Here is an 18,964-nt window from a genome sequence, read left to right as displayed (position 1 = left end):
TAAAGCTTGAAACCTCTAGAAAAATATTGATGGTGATGAATATTATTCATCATAGAGTCAGCAGGTTTTTGACCCTTTATGAGCTCCTCACTAGCATAGCTCTCATCCTCTCCTAATTCCAGTGCCCTTCTACTGTTAATTATTTCCTCTTCATCCTGTATATAACATTTTTGTACATAGGTGTTTATTTATTGACTCTCCCAGTAGATTTTAAGCTCCTTAAGACCAGGGACTGTTTTTTGTTCCTTTTTGTATCCCCATCACTTAGCATAGTGCCTGGAACATAGTAGGAACTTAATAATTGCGACTGACTATCATTGTCCATTCATTCACAAAGTATTTATTAACCATCTATTATAAGCCCAGTCCATCCTGGGTCACTTTAGAGGGAAACGGAGAAGTTTAAGATGCTCCATCCACCAGGAAGCCAGAACTTCCCTGGACAACTCATCATCTGTTTTGCTGCTTCCTGCCCCCTCCCCACCCTAGAAAAGTGAGTCACCAGTCCAGTGCTCTAGACACCACATTCCTTCTCTTTCCCCTCTCTCTGGCCTCCCCAGCTCTGACTCTTTGGTGTTCCCCACTGGGGCTGAGCTGTTCTGTTTAGTGAGGGAGCCACGAAAAGGTCATCTAACTCACATGACCTTGGTGGCCCTATTCCCTACCATGCTTCTCATCCCATCTAGTCATCTACCAAGAAACCAGGATCTGCCAAGCCCTGGGCACCTACCCTGGCATGAGACTAGCAGGCACACCCTACCTCTGTCCCTGACTCTCACCTCTCACGTCTCCACGGGGAACAACATTCCTATCAATGCTACCATGGCTACTGGACAGGGCCTGACCACAGACTGTCCAGTGACTCCCTTGGGAATGTCTGGACCAAATTCCCTGCCCTGGTCACCATTCACCTTGGCAGGGGTTATCTCTCTCTATTAAAATAGAAGCAAGTACTAAATGAGCAGGTTAGTAATATAAGCTTGGTAATCCAGTGGGTAGGGGACTGAACCCGGAGTCAGGAAAACCTGAATGGGAATCCTGCTTCAAATACTTACTAGTCAGGTGACCCTGCCCAAGTCACTGCTCTGTCTCTGTCAGTTCCCTCATCTGTAAAATAGGGATCATAATAACATCCACCTCCCAGGGTTGTTGTGAGGATCAAATGAGTAACCTGTGTAAAGGACTTTGTAAATGTTAAAGTGATATATACATATGTACAAATATACATGTATAATATAACATAATATATATGTGTGTATATACACATATAACAACACAAATAGTTAAATGTACACAGATATATGCATACATATAGATACACATACATAATTATACACACACAGGTATATACACACATACATATATATGCACACACATGCACAATTATACACTGATATATATACACAGCACATATATGCACATAAATATACATAATTATACACAGATATATACACATATATACACACATAATTGCACACACATAGATATACTCACACACAAATATGCATACACATACACACATAATTACACACACACAGATAAATATGCACATACTTATATATACACATATTTGTGGTGTTGTATTGTCTTTTTATCATCCCCATCATCATCATCACGGGAAAGGAATGTTCTGTTTTGCTTTTGTATCCCCAGCTCCCAGAACAGTATGCCTGGCACGTGTAGACATGTAGACTGTGTCCTCCTGGTTAATAGCTCCTGAATGGAGAGGGGATACTCAGTCAAGTACAGCCCAGATGAGGTGACCTCTGAGGACCCTTCCAGCTTTGAGATCTTGTGACTGCGAGACCTGGGATCTTCAGCCAGAGAGGAAAAGAAACCAAGTTCTTTGGCTGAGCCACAAAACCAGTATTGGCCTGACACCTAGAAACATCCAGGGCCTCGGAAAGGCATCCTCTTAGACCAGAGGGATTTGTCTCCAGAAGCTTCTACATTGTGTTCTAAATTGACCACATCTTGTACTCAATCTGCTGAAATTCTTGGCTCCGGACCATGATATCCCCACATCCAGGAAACCATTCTGACTCGGTGGGGCCAGAGGTCTCTCCCATTGTAACCCACTTCCTCCATCAGAGTTTTAAATTTGGAAACTGTCTGCATTGCTATTGTATGGAATGTCAGCGTTCAGATAACCTCAGAATTATTTTTATTTCTCTTCTCTGACCCAAACTAAAAAAAATGAGAGGGCTTTCCTTTGGACATGCTGTTAATAGACAGAGAGTCTGATAAGAGCTGGCTGATATTTTCAGCTTTTGGCCAGACAGAATGGAAGGAGAACATTTCAAATCTCTAGGGGACCCTGAAATGGAATTCAAGTGAGATTGGGGTATGTAACTGTGTGTGTCTGTGGGTGTGTGTGTATGTGTCTGTGACTGTGGGAATATGTGTGAGTATATGTGTACAAGTGTATGTGTGTGTGAATGTGTGAGTGGGTGTATGTATATATGTGTATATGTGAGTGTGTATGTGTGAGTATATGTGTATGTGTATTGTAAGTGTATATGTGCAAACATGTGAGTGTGCATATGTGTGACAATACATATACTGTGTGTGGATGTAAAGTATGTGGGAATATATGTACATGTGCGTGAATGTGTATATGGTCAGTATTTGTGTATCTGTGTATGAGTTGTGTGAATGTGTATGTTTTTGCGTGTCTGTGTATTGTGTGAGTGCATGAGTATGTATATATGTGTGAGTGCATATGTGTATGTGTATTATGTCCTTAGGGCAGGGAAAAAAGTGAACAAACTGATGATTTTAAGAGTCACCATGTTATAGGACCCCAGATTTAGAGCTAGAGTTCAACTGAAACATTCAACAAATTCATTTAATTCACTTAGTAAATATTTAACACCAGGTGGATCAAATTGATACAAAAATATTATAATTTTATTTTGAAATGATCTCTTTTCTTTGCCTCTTGGATAAATATGTATGGATGTATGTGTGTGTATATGTATATGCACACACACACACACACACACACACACACACACACATATATATATATATATATACACATATATATATATCCATCTCCATCTCTTTGAGAAGCATAAAGCTTACAAAGAACTATCTTTGTGGTCTAGTGGAGAAAGTGCTTGTCCTGGAGTCAGGAAGATCAGGGCTTGTATCCTACCTCTGACACTTACTAACTGTTTAACTTTTTCTTCCCTCCTGAATTTTTCTTCAGAAGTTACTTTGAGGACATATTTGTCCCAGGTATCAATGTTGTGGTTGTTCAGTTGTTTCAATCATGTCTGGCTCTTTGTGGCCCCATTTGGGTTTTTGTGACGAAGAGACTGAAGTGGTTTGCCATTTCCTTCTCCAACTCATTTTACAGATAAGGAAACTGAGGCAGACAGGGTGAAGTGACTTGCCCATGGTCACACAGCTGGTCAGTGTCTGAGATCGGATTTGAACTCAGGTCTTGCTAACTCAAGGTCCAGTGCTCTACCCACTACACCACCTACCTACCCCATCAATATTGGTTAGCTAAATCTTTGATAAGGTAGCTATGGCTTTCTAGATAGAGAGCTGGCTCTGAGTTAGAAACATCTGGCTTTAAGCTTGAATCTGATACATATTGGCTGTATGATCCTGGATGAGATGCATTTCAGAGCACCAGGCATGTGTCTATGACAAGCTTTTGCAGAGTCAAGGACAATCTGTATCAATGGAGGAAGCTTTCCCACTGGGAGTTTCCTATGCCACAGGTAAGATTTAAAAAAAAAAAAGTTGAGGGTGGGTGGAGTTTTGATGAAATGCAACACAAGAGAGGTCTGGGAGGGCTAGTTTGGTCCTGGATGACCTGATGATTCTGCATAGTCTCAAAATATTTACACTTTTTCTGGTGAAATTTCCTAAATACTATCTTGGCCATCAATAGTTGCATATCTGTATGTCTTTCCATCTTGAGCTTGATTGTAGGCTCATCAATCTGGAGATAGAAGGAATTCTAAGAGACCATCTAGTCATTTTACAAATGAGTAAAAATCTCAGGTTATATTCAACAATACGAATTTGATTTCAGAGGCAAGACTTAAACCTTCGTCCTCCTCAATCTGTCTTTCCACTGTACTGTGATGTCTCTGGAAGCTCTGTCAATAAGATCATGTTATCCAACCTGGCAGCTTCTTAGGACCTCTTCCCTGTAGATGAACACATAGATGCTTAGTAAATGTGGTTAAAAGATTAAGTGATAATACCTAACACAAGATTCTCTGTACACAGTAGGAATTTTAAAAATAGTTGATGACTTATCATAAATTTACTTTAGACTAGATGCCGATTATCTCTCTAATTCCTCCAGCCCCTAACACAGGACCTGGCAGAAGCTCATTGAGTCTGGGGGGTTTCGCCTCTTTTTGTATCCCTAGCACATAGTCTAGTGCCTGACCAGTCACTTCAGTCACTCTTGAATCTTTTGTGACCCCGTTTGGGGTTTTCTTGGCAGAGATACTAGAGTGGTTTGCCATTTCCTTCTGCAGCTCATTTTATAGGTGAAACTGAGGCAAACAGGGTTAAGTAACTTGCCCAGGGTCACACAGCTAGGAAGAGTCTGAGGCCAGATTTGAACTCAGTAAGTTGAGTCATCATGACTCCAAGACTGATGCCCTATGCACTATGGTACCATCTAGCTACTGTAGTTTTCTAATACCCTTTGTGCAATCTCTCCCCACTACCATATATCCTTCACTAGGTACCCAAATGATTTTTCTAGATCATAGGTCTACCTCTCCCCAGTAAAAGCCATTGGTTCCCTTTTACTTCTAGGATCAAATATAAAATTCACTGGCATTTCAAGTTCTTTACAAATTAGCCCCACCTTCGTGTCCAGTTCTTTTACATTTGACTCTCCTCCACAGACTCTACAGTAGAGCTGCTCTATTCTGTCTCCCACCTCTGTGCCTTTGCATTGGCTGTGCCCCCATGCCTGGAATGTTTTTGCTCTGCCTCTGCTTTCCTGGCTTACTTTGAAACTCAGTTCAAATCCCACTTTCTGCGGAAGGCCTTTCTCAATCCTCCCTGCTTTCAGATGACTTCCAATCTGCTCTGTATATATCTCGCATGTACCAGTTATTTATATATTGTCTCTCCTGTCAGAGTATAAACTCTTTGAGGAAAGCCTTCCTTAGAATCCCTAGAGCTTAGCACAAAGCCTGGTACACAGTCAATGCTTGATAAATGCTAGCTGATTGACTCCCAATATGATACAATTTCCACTTTACCTTTTTATCAAAAAGATAAACCCCAAGGTAGACATCTTTCTTTTTCCCTTTTAGCGACATATTATCATAGACAAAAATCAGTCTTTCAGATGGTGGATGCCTTTCCCCTTGAGTATTCATGGAGAGCATAAGGCTCTTTTCAATCAAACTTGAGAAAGATTCTTTCTCAAGTTTTCCTTTCCTTAATGAAGGCAAAGGAGTCCCAGATCCCTGGGCCTTGCTTGAATTAGAGATGGTGTAAACGGTACTTAACAGTTCTAATTGAAGGTCAGTAAATTCCTGAGACGTCCAATGAGTTCTATAGGGAGATGTGTAAATCTGCTCCCTTTGTTGACATCCCGGCCAAGCCCCCAGACCGGGCTTGGGCAAGACTTCATAAAACTGGTATGTGCTTAATCAAAACCATTTTGCCACCAAAGGGGCAAGTGGTGTAAATCACAATTACTCTCGGCCCTAAACCCTGGGCCCAGAGAGGCCCTGCTGATGCCAGAGCCTGTCAGGGGCTGAGTCCAGTCTCTTCGTTAGCCGTCTACCTTGGATTTTAAGGTCTCAGTAGCCGACCTGTTTCTCTGCAGGGGGATCCAGATGGAATCTCAAAGACCGAAGACAGGGCTGGCCCCAGACTTCTTCTGTTCCCCTCCCCCTCTTTGTTCTCCTTTGGTCTTTTTCCTCTCTTTCAGTCATCACTCTAATCAAGAAAATATTAATAAGCCCCAAACTCTTAGATCTGGCCTCACCCCCCCTCCCCGCCTCCAATAAGCTCTGGAGACTTAATAATCCTGGTTGGGTCAGGGTTTCATTTTCATTTAGGGGGAGGAGACAGGAGAACATTCTGTGTTCTATCTAGAGCAGATGCAAGGCTCAAGAAGGCTACTCTACTCAGGGGCCAAAAGGATCTTTTCACCCAGAGCTAGAATTCATCCAGGTAAACCAAGACAAAGCTATCCTCAAGCAGTCAAACTGTCTGTGGTAAATAAGGCATTTGAGCAGCTGGGTGGCCCAGTAGGCTATGAGGATACAATGGTGCTGGACTTAGGAGTTGGGGAGATCTGAACTCAAATCCTGCCTCAGGCACTAATGTTGTGAGCCTGGACAAGTCACCCTCTTTCAGCCTCTGTTTCCTCATCGATAAAATGGAGTGGCGGGATTGAATGTCCAGTTTTAAATCTGTGATTCTATGGTATTTGTATGAAGGAATGTTTGGAGGAGAGAGGAATCTTGGGAGATATGATGACCCTCTTTATTCACCACACCAGTATCACTTCTTGTCTAGGCTATTTCAATGGTCTACCTTTGATTTTCCTTCTCTTTTCTCTCCAATCAGTCCTAGCTACACAAGGCTGCTAAGTTGGTATTCTTAAAATACAGATCTTGAGACAGGTAGGTGGTACAATAGATAGAGCAGTGGGCCTGCTGTCTGGAAGATGTGGGTTCATTCTGATCTCTGACACTTCCTAACTCTATGACCCTGAGCACCTTCAGTTTGCCTCAGTTTCTTCATCTGTAACATAGGGATAATCATAGAACCTAGCCCTCAGGATTGTTGTTGAGAACAAATGAGATACTTTTTGGTAAAGTCATTTAGCGCAGTGCTGGCACATAGTAGGGGTTATATAAATACTTATCCCCTTCTCGCCATAATGCTCCAAAAGGATTAGACTTGCTCTGCCAGGGGGAAGAACAAGGAACAAATTGATAAATGTGACAGAAGAGCTCATTTCCTAGCCTTTCCTAGTAATCAGAGTCATTTAAAAGAGGACTGGACTGTCTTATTGAGTATTGAATTGGCCTTTTTATAGAGGCCTTTAAATGAAGTCTGGGTGACATTGGCCAGGGATGGCCGAGGGAATTCTGGTCAGGTTCAGCCTGTAACAGCTGACCCAGGAAGTCTCTCCTCCCTCTGAGATGCCATGATTCTGAAAGAATTTTGAGAGTCAGCCTTTACCCTCAAAGATTCTATTTGGAGAACGTCACTCAATAAAGATTTCAAAATTTGTTTTTTTTGTCTCTAATGGAGACTTTTCAGTGTGAACATTTCAGTCTCTTTCCCATGAGTAGGATGGCCCTAGAGACAGGAGACCTGGGTTCAAAGCCTGCCTTTGATGTTCTCTCTGTGAGACTTTAAAGTACTTAATTTCTCTGGGTCTCAGATTCCTCATCTGGTCAGCTGGGGGCCCAGGCCAAAGGACTTTTCTTGATCCAGATTGATGAACATCTAGGAGCTTAAATTCCTTGGGACCAGAACCCAGTCTCCCCAAGGACAACTTGTGAAAGGTGGGGTCACTATATTAACACAGTAAGGAAGGGGCTTCCATTTCCTCAGTCCAGTTAGAGCTTAGTAGATAAGGTCACCGAAGCTCAAATCCCCCCCACAGTTAGTGACCATCTGAGGAAAGAATGGAAACCAGGTCTGTCTGCCTTTGAGAGGGGCCCTGTCCCCACTCTGCCAGGCTGCATCTTCTGAGGTGTGTGGTCCTGTCCTAATTGACGGTGGCTTCTCCACACCTTGGAATAGAATGCACTGGTATGGGAGGGAGGGGGGGGTTCTTTCTTTCTCCTCCTCACCCCACTCATCTTTCCTGAGATCTTGCAGATTTGATCACCTCTTCAATAACATTTTCACCTTCTTTTCAGTCCCTCTCTCCTCTCTCTGTCTCTCTCTCTCCTCTCCTCTCTCTATATCCCTGTCTCTCTCCTCTCCTCTCCTCTCCCCCTCCCTCCCTCTCTACTTTCCTTTGCTTCTCTTCTCTTTCCCTATTTTTCACTGGCAGCCATTGGCCTCCATCTTTATTTTCCTTTGCTGTCTCCTTCCTCACCCCTCTCCTCTCCTCTCTCACTGCCCTTGCCTATTTTCTCACCCTGATTTGTCTTTCTCTTTCCTCGTCTTCTCTCCCCATCATTTGCCTGGAGCCCAAGCCTGGGCCCAAAGAGCTAGCCAGGACCTTAATTGCTCCCCTCTTAGACATGATGCCAATTAGAGGTGACGTCCTTTGAGCAAGGAGCCGAGGTTCCATGGCTACATATTCCCTCTGTCTGAGTGAATCAGAGGAGCTGTCACATCCAAAAAGCTAGAAGCCATCCATGGAATAACCCAGGCCACTGAGATCCCTCGGAAGCAAGCAGAAAACACTGGAGAGGTTGGTGAGACAGGTTCTTAGAGTGCTTTCTGCCCCCTTTCCCTCCCGCTGGGGAGTATTTACAGGACCTGACATTTCAGAGGTTGCATAGCTTCTTTGTACCAACCAAGGTACCCACTCAGAGGCAGTACTAGTGTCCATGCCCGGGGGTGGGGGGACTCCAAGGGGAGTACGAGTCCTGTGTGAGAGGGGAAAGTCTGACAGCTTGAGCATCCACAGGCTTAGGACTTAGCTAGTGGCAGCTTGAAGGACAGAAGACCCTGCCCAACAGTGACAAGAAGACAGGGTCACATAGACAAGTCTGTAGCAGCCCAGGCTGTCCAAATGCATTTGAAAAATTATGGTTTTCCCATTTAAAAGAGGTATAATTATTGTCTAGGGCCTTTATTATGTCAAGGAACCTTTTGGTGGTCTGGTGAAACCTTCTCAAGATTTTTAAATATACAAGATTTCAAAGGAAGCCGATTATGTTGAAATAGGTATCAAAATATTTTAAAAACAACTTCACAGACCTCAAGTTAAGAATCTTTGCTCTAAAGCCAATGTGGCTTGATCCATAGGGAACTGGCCTCAGTGTCAGGAAGAACCAGAATCAACTCCTACCTGGGATAAGTGCTAGATGCGTGACCTTGGATAAGAGACAGCCCTTCAGTGTTTTAGGTCAGGAGATTTCGAAGTATGGCTCAGAGCCTTCTGGGGGCCCCAAAACTCATTGAGAGAGGCCATGAGGTCAATACTATTTTCATAATATCACTAAGACCTTATAATTTCTAATCCCATAAATATCAATAGATGTAGCCCACACAAACTAATCTCTTTGGGGTATCCTCAGTAATTTTTAAGAGCATAAAGGGATTTTGAGACCAAAATTTTGAAAACTGCTACTCTAGTCAACTAAGTTTCAGTCACATTGCGTCTTGTTGGCAGACAGAGTTTACTTACCTGGGAGTTCCCTCTACAGGTGAAATTCCAGGTCAAGTCCCTATCACTCCCATTATTGGATAATGAAGAAGTAAGAGCAGCATGTCCTGCCCTGATCAGGCAACAGGCTACTCAGACTACTTTTGGAGTATGTATTAAATCTTAGGTCCACAGTTTAGGAGGGAGCAAGAGGCAGATTAGAGAGTGTGTTGGACTTGGAGTCGGGTAGACCTGAGTTCACCTGTGCCCTTTACTAACTGTGAGCAAGTCAGTTCAAGGAGGACCAGCACCTCTGATGTGAGGGCAGCCCATCCACATTTGGTATCTACCTGGCACTCGGTTACAAGAGGCTGGTCAAGCTGTTCAAATGCCAAATGTACACTTGCATAAAAGGCTATTTTATGGAGAATTTACACAGAGCAAGCATTCACATGGTGGTAGAAGAAGCGATACAAGGATACTTTCAAGGTCTCTCTTAAGAACTTTGGGATTGACTGAGATTGATCACAAGGGAGACACTGGCACAGGACCACCCAGCACGGAGTGCCCACATCAGAGAAGGTGCTGTGCTCCGTAAGTAAGACATAATTGAAATAGCTCCAAAGAAATGCAAGATGTACAGATTTAGAGAATCCACCCCAAATGTTCACACAGACTATTTGTGTCTGACCTGTGGTAGAGTATTCCATGCTCCTATTGGTCTGATCAGCCACAGTCAGACCGACTGCCACTTGACTCTAATATAGCAATATCATTTTGGTCCTCTTCAAGAACAAAGGTGTTTGTTCTGCATGTGCAGGGGTGGCCACACCACAGTAAACCATCTCTGCAGATGGACTAAACCAAATTGAGGGTAACCAGAAAGCCTCAAACTTGTCTATGAGTTAGGGGGTGTCTACCCCAAGGACAGGAAAATTTTCCTTTGGTTGAATGGGCAGATGAGAACAATTTGTTCCAAAGGCTGTGAAGGTGGCTGGAACAGGCACTGTGGAGTGTTTAGAACTGGGTCAGACATCAAAGACACCACGGTCATTCACTGCACACCAGCCATCAGCGAACATCCTGACTTTTCCCTTGCCACTGGACTTCAATGACTCTGGAAGAGACAGTGAGGCTGAGGACCTGGTCCAGCTCTGCCTTTCTTCAATCTAACACCCACAAGTAAAGACATCATGATGATGTCAATGGGCCTCTTCAGAAACTAAGGACAAATAATGACAACAGCTGCGTGATCTTAGCCTGCTGCATTTTTTCCTTTCTGAACCTCAATTGCCACATCTGTAAAATGATGGAGTGGGAATAGATAATGCCTGAGGCCCTTCTAACTCTACATCTAGCAGATCATAATAAAAATGTCAAGAAGAGAGCTATGAAGATGGGAAAAGGTCTTGAGTTCATGACATGGGAGGAGCAGTGGAAGTAACTGGAGGTGTTTAACCCAGAGAAAACTCAGGGGGAAAATGATAGTGACCTTTATATATCTGAAAGGCTGTCATGTGGAAAACATATTTGACTTCTTCTGTTTGGCCCTAGAGGGCAGAGGGAGGAATAATTGTGGTACAGTGCAAAAAATCAAATTTAGGCTGGGTATGAGAAAAATAGTGCCTATAGATGAAAGTTGCCCAAAGAGGGGATGAACCATCTCAGGAGGTAATGAGCTCCCCTTCATTGAAGGCCTTCAAACAGGGATGGGATGACTTTGTTGAGAATGTTGTCAAGGGAACTGTTTTCCAAGTTTGGACTTGACTTAATGGTTACTGGGGCCCCTTCTAGTTCTCAGGTTGTGAGATTCTGGGATTCTTTGATCACATATTGTAGTATTACACAATCACAGGGACTTTAGAGGCCTATCAGTCCAACTATTAGCTGATCGAGAATTCCCACTTCAACAACCCCAATAATTTTAGAATTATAGGATCATAAGTTTAGAACTGGAAGGGACCTCAGAGACCATCTATTTCAGCTTTGAACAAGAAGCCAATGGTCCCGCCAAACAGTAGGATTATAGGAGCAGAGTTTCGGATCCAGAAGGGGCTCTAGAGGTCATCCAGTCTAGCCTTGACTTGACCAAGAAGCAATATGTCCAGTACCATCAAGATTAAATATTTAGAGCTGGGAGGGACCCCAGAAGTTATCCATTATACTCTTCTGATCTTACAAAGAGGCTCAGAGTTGAGATGATCTAAAATCCCACAGCTAGTAAGTGGAAGAAAGTCCTCCAACCCCAAGTCTAAAACACTTGTTCCTGGATATCAGATAAGAAAGTAAGATGGGACATGCAGAGTGCAAGTCATCTACAGAACAGCTCACGCAGTAACTGACTTATACCATATCCTCTGACACTTCTAACATGCCAGACAACTTTCCATTCACTGAAAAACAATATATGCTGGCATTAAAAAGGGATTTTCAAAAATACTCCAGCCATCAACTCATTGTTTGGGGCCAATGCCTAAGTGAGACTCTGGCCTCGTCTTCCTCCTTTCCCTCAGCACATCCAGCGTGTCAGCTGGATTAGATTATTCATAATAAAACCACCCCATGATTTATGGTGCACCATGGAGCCCAGCGTGACTAACAGGCTTAGGCCTGCACATTATTCACATAAAAACCAGGCCTGCTACCTGAAACCCCGCTGGGGCAGCAAGGAAGGGTGAGAGAAGGAAAAACAGCCACTGGGTGAGCCCAACTTGGGCATTTTGGAAGCAGGGACTCAATGATCCATTCTCGGGAATGTGGGCCTTCTGTAGCATTCCCCTAGCTTAGCCCTGATCTAGAGTCAGGAGGAAGGAAACAATCATTTCTTAAGCACCTACTCTGCGCCAGGCAATGGGCTAAGTGCTTTACAGACAAGATCTCATTTGATCCTCATAACAACCATGGAGGGCTGGTGATAATATGATTCCCATTTTACAGTTGAGGGAACTGAGTCAGACTTGCCAGGATTACACAACCACTAAGTGTCTGAGGCTGCATTTGAACTCAGATCTCCTTGACTCCAGGAGTGGTGCTCTATCCCAGGCCTTAGGCTAAGAGAACATTTAGTACAATTGTCCAGAGAAGGAAACAGACTGAGGAATGTGAAGGGATTGTTGATATGGAGCTGAAAGAGTTCTCAGAGGTCATCGAGTCCAATTCTGTCATTTTATACAGGAGGAAACTGAGAACAAGGGAGGTTAAGTGACAACATATTTAGAGCATTCACTCAAACTCTTCATTTTACTGCTGAGGAAGTTGGGAATCAGGGGCAGTTAAGGGACTTGTCTAACGTCACACATAGTCAGGCTTCTAACCTCATCACACAACTGAAATTGCTTTCTCTGCAGTTATTAATGATCTCAATTGCTAAATCTGATGGACTTTTCTCAGTTCTGACCCTCCTTCATCTCTCTGATGCATTTAACACTGTGGATACTTACCTCTCTGGACAGTCTGTGACACCAGAGTGCATAGAGTTCTACGCTTGGAATCAGGAAGACTCATCTTCCCAAGTTCAAATCCAGCCTCAGACACTTGCTAGCTGTGTGACCCTGGACAAGTCATTTAACCCTGTTTGACTCAGTTTCCTTATCTGTAAGATGAACTGGAGAAGGAAATGTAAACCACTCCAATATCTTTTCCAAGAAAACGCCAAAGGGGATCATGAAGAGGGAGGCACGACTGAAACAGATGAGCAATGTACTCGCCTTTCTAGTTCTCTAGTTCATACCCTTTCGTCCATACTCTCCTTGTTGTCCCCCTACCTCTCTGACTGTTTCTTAGCCTACTTTGCTGGCTCATCATCCACTTCATTTCCTCTAATTATATCTACATCTATATATCTTATTTATCTCTATCTCCCATTTATCTATATCTAAATCTATCTATGTGCATGTGCACATATATATGTATATATGTATGTGTGTATATATCCTATATATCAAAATATATCAGTATATCAAGATATAGATATGGATATCCTATGCCATTCTCTCCCCTGAGCTTCAGTCAGATGTTACTGATTGAGATATCTAAAAGTCAACATTTGTTAAACTTTCCTTGCTTCCAAACTTCCCTATTTCTGTTGAAGGAATCACCATCATACCTGCGTCCCAGATTCATTACCTAGGGGCCATCCTGCACTCCTCATTCCCCCTCATCCCACACATCCAATCAATGGCCAGATCTCACTGTTTCTGCCCTCACAAAGCCTCGCACGTCAGCCCCTTCTCATCACTCACACCTGCCATCTTGGTTCATACCCTTTCATCATCTAGATTATTACAGCAGCCTCCTAACTGGTACCCCTGACTCAAGCCTCTCCCCCCTCTATTCCATCTCCAACACTGCTGCCAGCGTAATCTTCCTTAAGGACAGATCTAATTACGTGGTTCCCCTACACAATCAATTCTGATGACTTCTTATTGCTTTTTGGGTCCTATGTAACTTCTTCTGTTTAGCTCTTGAAGGCCTGCACAATTGACCAGAATTTACCTTTCCTTCCCTCCTTGTAGGACATTACTCTGAGATCAGACCACACTGGCCTTTTCTCTGTTTCTCATATACTAGACACCATTTCCCTTTTTCATGCCTTTGCATTGACCAGTCCCCATGCCTGGAGTGCACTCCCCACTTACGTCTGCCTCATAGAGTTAACCCCCATTTTTCCTTTGTAATAAAATTCAGAAGTCACTTTCTGCATGAAGTCTTTCCTGATTCCCCAAAATACAAGTTCCCTCCCTTCCAAACTACCTTGTATTTAACTACTTTATAGATATTTGTGCTTATTTCACTTTATAGTTATGATATATATCTATATTTATCTGTATATCCATGTCCATATTCCCATATAGACATGTAAATATGTATCTATATTTATCAATCTTTATTTATCTATTTCTACCTATCTATCTATCTATCTATCTATCTATCTATCTATCTATCTATCTATACTTATCTATCTATCTATCTATCTATACCTATCTATCTATCTATCTATACCTATCTATCTATCTATCTATCTATACCTATCTATCTATCTATCTATCTATACCTATCTATCTATCTATCTATACCTATCTATCTATCTATCTATCTATCTATTTATCTATATCTATAGGTATCTACCTATACCTATTATCTATGTCTATATACCTAGACATATAAATACATACACATGGATCAATCTATATCTTCTCCCTATATCTTTATTGATATCTATTTATTTATCTATCTACCTATCTCCTTGTTGTCTCTTCCATTAAAAGGTTAAGTTCCTTGTGGGTAGAGATTATTTCATTCTCTGTACTAGTACATGACCCAGTGCCTGGCACATGGTAAGCATTTATAAGTACTTGATGGTCCATTAATTGATTATTTAAACTTCGTATCTTCCCAATCTAATCCAATTTCACCCAACCCCGAGTGCTATCACTGAGTAAAATCATACAACAGAAGACCAGCCTTAGAGTCAGAAAGATCCAGGTCCAAGCCCTGCCTGACGGTACTAGTCATTTCTAACTCCCCGGTGTTCTAGGTAATACTATTTCAGAGCAGGTGCTGACCTGCCCTGGTAGACAGAGTTTCAAGTTTCCCACACCAGTGACATGACAGGTCTGAGCCCCCTGACCCAAAGCAAGGGTAATGAACCATACTAGACTGTAGGTGACTCAGAGGATTCAGTTCAGGAAGAACAGTATGGAAGAATTGTCTCAGACACTTACTGGCTGTATGACTCTGGGCAAGTCACTTAACCCTATTTGCTTCAGTTTCTACATCTGTAAAATATAGGGTTTAGACGCAATGGTTCCTTCCTGTTTAAAATCTATGATCCTATGTGCCAGTATCTGGGAATAGAAAATCAAAGAGGGCGGGGAGAGAGTAGAGTCCCTGTCCTGAAGAAACTTACATTCTATAGTAACGTGCTGAGCAAAGGGCTCTGGGCGCCATATGTGGTGGTTGTACTGTACTGGAAAGTAAATGGAACAGTCATCTGATAGCAATAACATTTTAATCCCCTCCCCCACCAGTGTGACTGAATATAGATAAAGAAAGAACTGAAGGCAGTGAAGGTGAGGCAGAGGTGAAGAGATCCTGAGCCCTCTCATTCAGCCAAGTACTGAGGAGAGCAGCTGGGCCCAAAGTAGAACTAGCATGCAAGGCCCAGGCCCAGGTAATGCCAGCCCATAGGGAGCCCACTCAGCAGGCAGACTCAGGTTGGAAACCAGAAGCAGAGGGGAGATCACTGAGCAGGGGGAGGGATCTAATGGTAACAGGTGGAGAGGAGAAGGAAGAAGGACTTAGTCCTTTTTGTGTAGTGTCTTCTCCAACGAGGAGAATGTATGACAAATGGGAGGGAGGATGAGGTGGAGAGGGAATAGGAGAGGAAGAGGAGGAGGAGGAGGAAGAGGAACAGGAGAAAAAGAGGAAGAAAAGGAGGAGAGAGAAGAAGGAGGAGAGGAAGGAGAAGAAGGAGGAGAAGAAGGAGGAGGAGGAGAAGAAGAAGAAGAAGAAGAAGAAGAAGAAGAAGAAGAAGAAGAAGAAGAAGAAGAAGAAGAAGAAAGAGATAAATAACAGATCCCTCCCACCACAAATATTCAGCATTTTCTGAAAAACTCAAGCAATGTTCTGTACTTCAACAGACCAAATTGTTGCCTGTAATTGCCAGGACATAACATTGATCCACAAAACCTTAAGCACAACCAAGCTTTTTATTAGACATCAGTCTCCAAAATATTCTAAATCTCCAAGTTTCGTTGATCCCCAAACCTTCAAGCTATAGAAACTTAGCAGGAGGTCTCCCAGTCATGTGGATGAGTAGCAGACATCTCTGTAAGCATGTCTGCTGCTAGGTTGGACTGAGGACGAGTTCAGGGAGGCCACAGATGACAAGCTTGTACCCTCATCCTTTCATTCGGTGATGACAAGCAGCTAATTTCTCTACCTGTGCAATAACCCACAGAATATTAACTATGACAAAATAGCAGCAGGAGAGTGACTTGTCTCAAGACTGTTTCTGTCTTAACCCAAATGAACAAAATAAAATGAGAGATTTTTCTACAATGATAACAATTGTGTGGTTCTGACTATTGGCTGTTTGTAGCTTTAAAGATGAACCATGTGATCCTGGTTGAGTTACAAATTCCTATTCTCAATGCTCTAGGCAACCCTTGAAGACTGCAAGTAGCAAATCATGTGTAGACCTGAACCGGTAGAGGAAATTTTCTCCTGTGGGAAGTCTCCAGACAAAAGAAATTGAATTAATCACAAATAAAAACCAGGACAATAATTCACATTTCTAGAGTACTTTGTTCAACCAACAAGCATGTATTAAGTTCCTATTACATGTCAGGCACTGTACTTGATCATAAGGATGAAAAAGTAGAAATGAAACCATCCCTGCCTTCAAGTTGCTTACATTCTTATAGGTCACCCTGCTAACCTCTGACACTCACTCCTAGACGTGGCTACGGGACAGGATTTGTCATTTGCAAAGTCTTTTTGCCTGCATGTGAGATCATGGGTGAGCTACCAAGAAGGAATCGAAGGATCATGAATAAGACAGGTGATTACTCACGGACATGGCAGGATGAGGCTCCCCAGACCCAAAGTCACATGGACAATCCCAGGTAGCAGGACAGGTATACTACGGGAATCATAATCCCATGCAGATCCTGGATCTCTGTCCTTGTATCTGATTAGTGCCACTGTACCCCCTTCACTAGACCTAAGGAATTTGGAAGCCAGAGGCAGCTAGGTGGCTCAGTGGACAGTGTGCTGGGCCTAGAGTCAGGAAGGCCTGAATTCAAATTCCGTGTGAGAAAATGTACTCGTTGTGTGATCCTGGACAAGTCACAACCTCTGCCTCAATTACTCAACTATAAAAATGAGAATAACAATACCACCTAACTCTCAGAGTTTCTGTGAGAATCAAATGAGGTAATATCCATAAATTGCTTATCGTAGTGTCTGGCATATTGTCCATGCTTAATGAATACCTGTTTTTTTCCTTCCTCCCTCCCTTGCCTTCCTCCTTCCCTCCCCTTCCTTCCTTCCTTCTTTCCTTCCTTCCTTCTTCTTTGGGGGAACCAATCAATGGGTGGCCTGGACTTTGATCTTCCTTACCTATCTTAAGGGTATCGTGATTAGGAAAGTCTACTAACCTTACTGGATTAAAGTTTGCTACAGTGATTAAGATCAGGAAAACTTTAAATTCTTTGCCTAGATGAAGCTAATCAAGGGTTATTAGATACATAGGAATTTTTCAGTATTTAGGCAGGTTAATCTATGGTCAAACATGGTGTCACTTCTGTCAGGGAGGGCCCAGCAACAGGCAAAACCTCACAATACTTCAGTTCCTGTGGTTGAAAATGAGAGAACATACGGCCATAAGAATGACCTAGATCCCCACAACTTCAGAAGAAAAGAGTAGTAGAGCCTAAACCTTCTGTTATGAAGAGCTTTGAAGGCCAAACAAAGAATTTTATATTTTATCTTAGAGGTAATAGGGAGTCACCTGAGTTTTTTTGAAAGGTAGGGGAGTGATGTGGTCAGACCTACTCTTGGGGAAAATTCATTGAATAGTTGAATGGAGGATGGACTGGGGTGGGGAAAGGATAATACTATGGACTGACTGTTTGGGGGTCATCTACTCTCTGCCTAGCACCTAAGAACCTAGCACATAGCTAGTGTTGGGTACAGAGAACATAGCTCATAAATCCTCAGCCAATGAATGTATGATAGCTGCTGAGTACTTTGGCCACCCTTGCCTCTCTAGGGAGCCCCTACCTTCCTTCTTCCCATCTGGGTAATTCTCATGCCCATGTCTCTCCATTCAGGGCCACCAGCCAGGCTTGTCAGTTCATGGACTTTCTACCCTATTACATCCATTTATTTTCATAACCTTGCAATTCAGAGCTCACTGTACAACTCAATGCCCAACACATGCAGAGAAGCATTTCACAAATACTAAGCAAAGATCATAGAATCACAAATTAATACTTGGAAGAGACTTTAAAGGTCATAAAGTCCAACCCCCAGCCCTTTATTTTAAAGATGAGAAATCTAAAGGCCCAGAGACTTGCCTAGGGCCACAGAGCTAGTAATTATCTGAGGTGGGATTTGAACCCATATCTCTAGGACTCTACCCACTATTCCACAATGTCTCCACAAGATGATTTTTCCAAGAGAGTGATTCTTAGAATTGAGAAGACCCTGTCTGTTTTCTTGAGGTAGACTCAGAGGTTGAGCTAGGACAGACTCCTACATACCCTGGATAGCTGTAGGACTCTGGGTGACTTCAGAGGTACAGTATGTGCAAGCAAAACTGCCTCGATAAAAGTATTGGTTAAAAGGTCAAATAAGTGATTGGAATATGGCTATTTCCATCACTGTAATGCCTAGAGAAAACATTTGTCTTATGTCACATCCCCAGGCACCATCACTTGGTGATTTACTGACTGTGAGATCAGCTTAGAGGATGATATGTCAGCTGTGAAATCACCCAAATGTTTCAGAGTCATTCCTGACTCTCCTGTCCCCACTCTCTCTGTCCTTCCCTCCATCCAAGTCATCTCAATTCTTCCAGCACATCTCTCATGTCCATCCCCTTCCCTCCCCTCTTCACCTTTCACCTGGGTCATTGCAACATTTTTCTCATTGGTCTCCATGTTTATC

Source organism: Notamacropus eugenii, chromosome 4, assembly GCF_028372415.1.
Source record: "Notamacropus eugenii isolate mMacEug1 chromosome 4, mMacEug1.pri_v2, whole genome shotgun sequence".
Taxonomy (NCBI): domain Eukaryota; kingdom Metazoa; phylum Chordata; class Mammalia; order Diprotodontia; family Macropodidae; genus Notamacropus; species Notamacropus eugenii.
Note: the sequence above shows the minus strand (reverse complement) of the source record.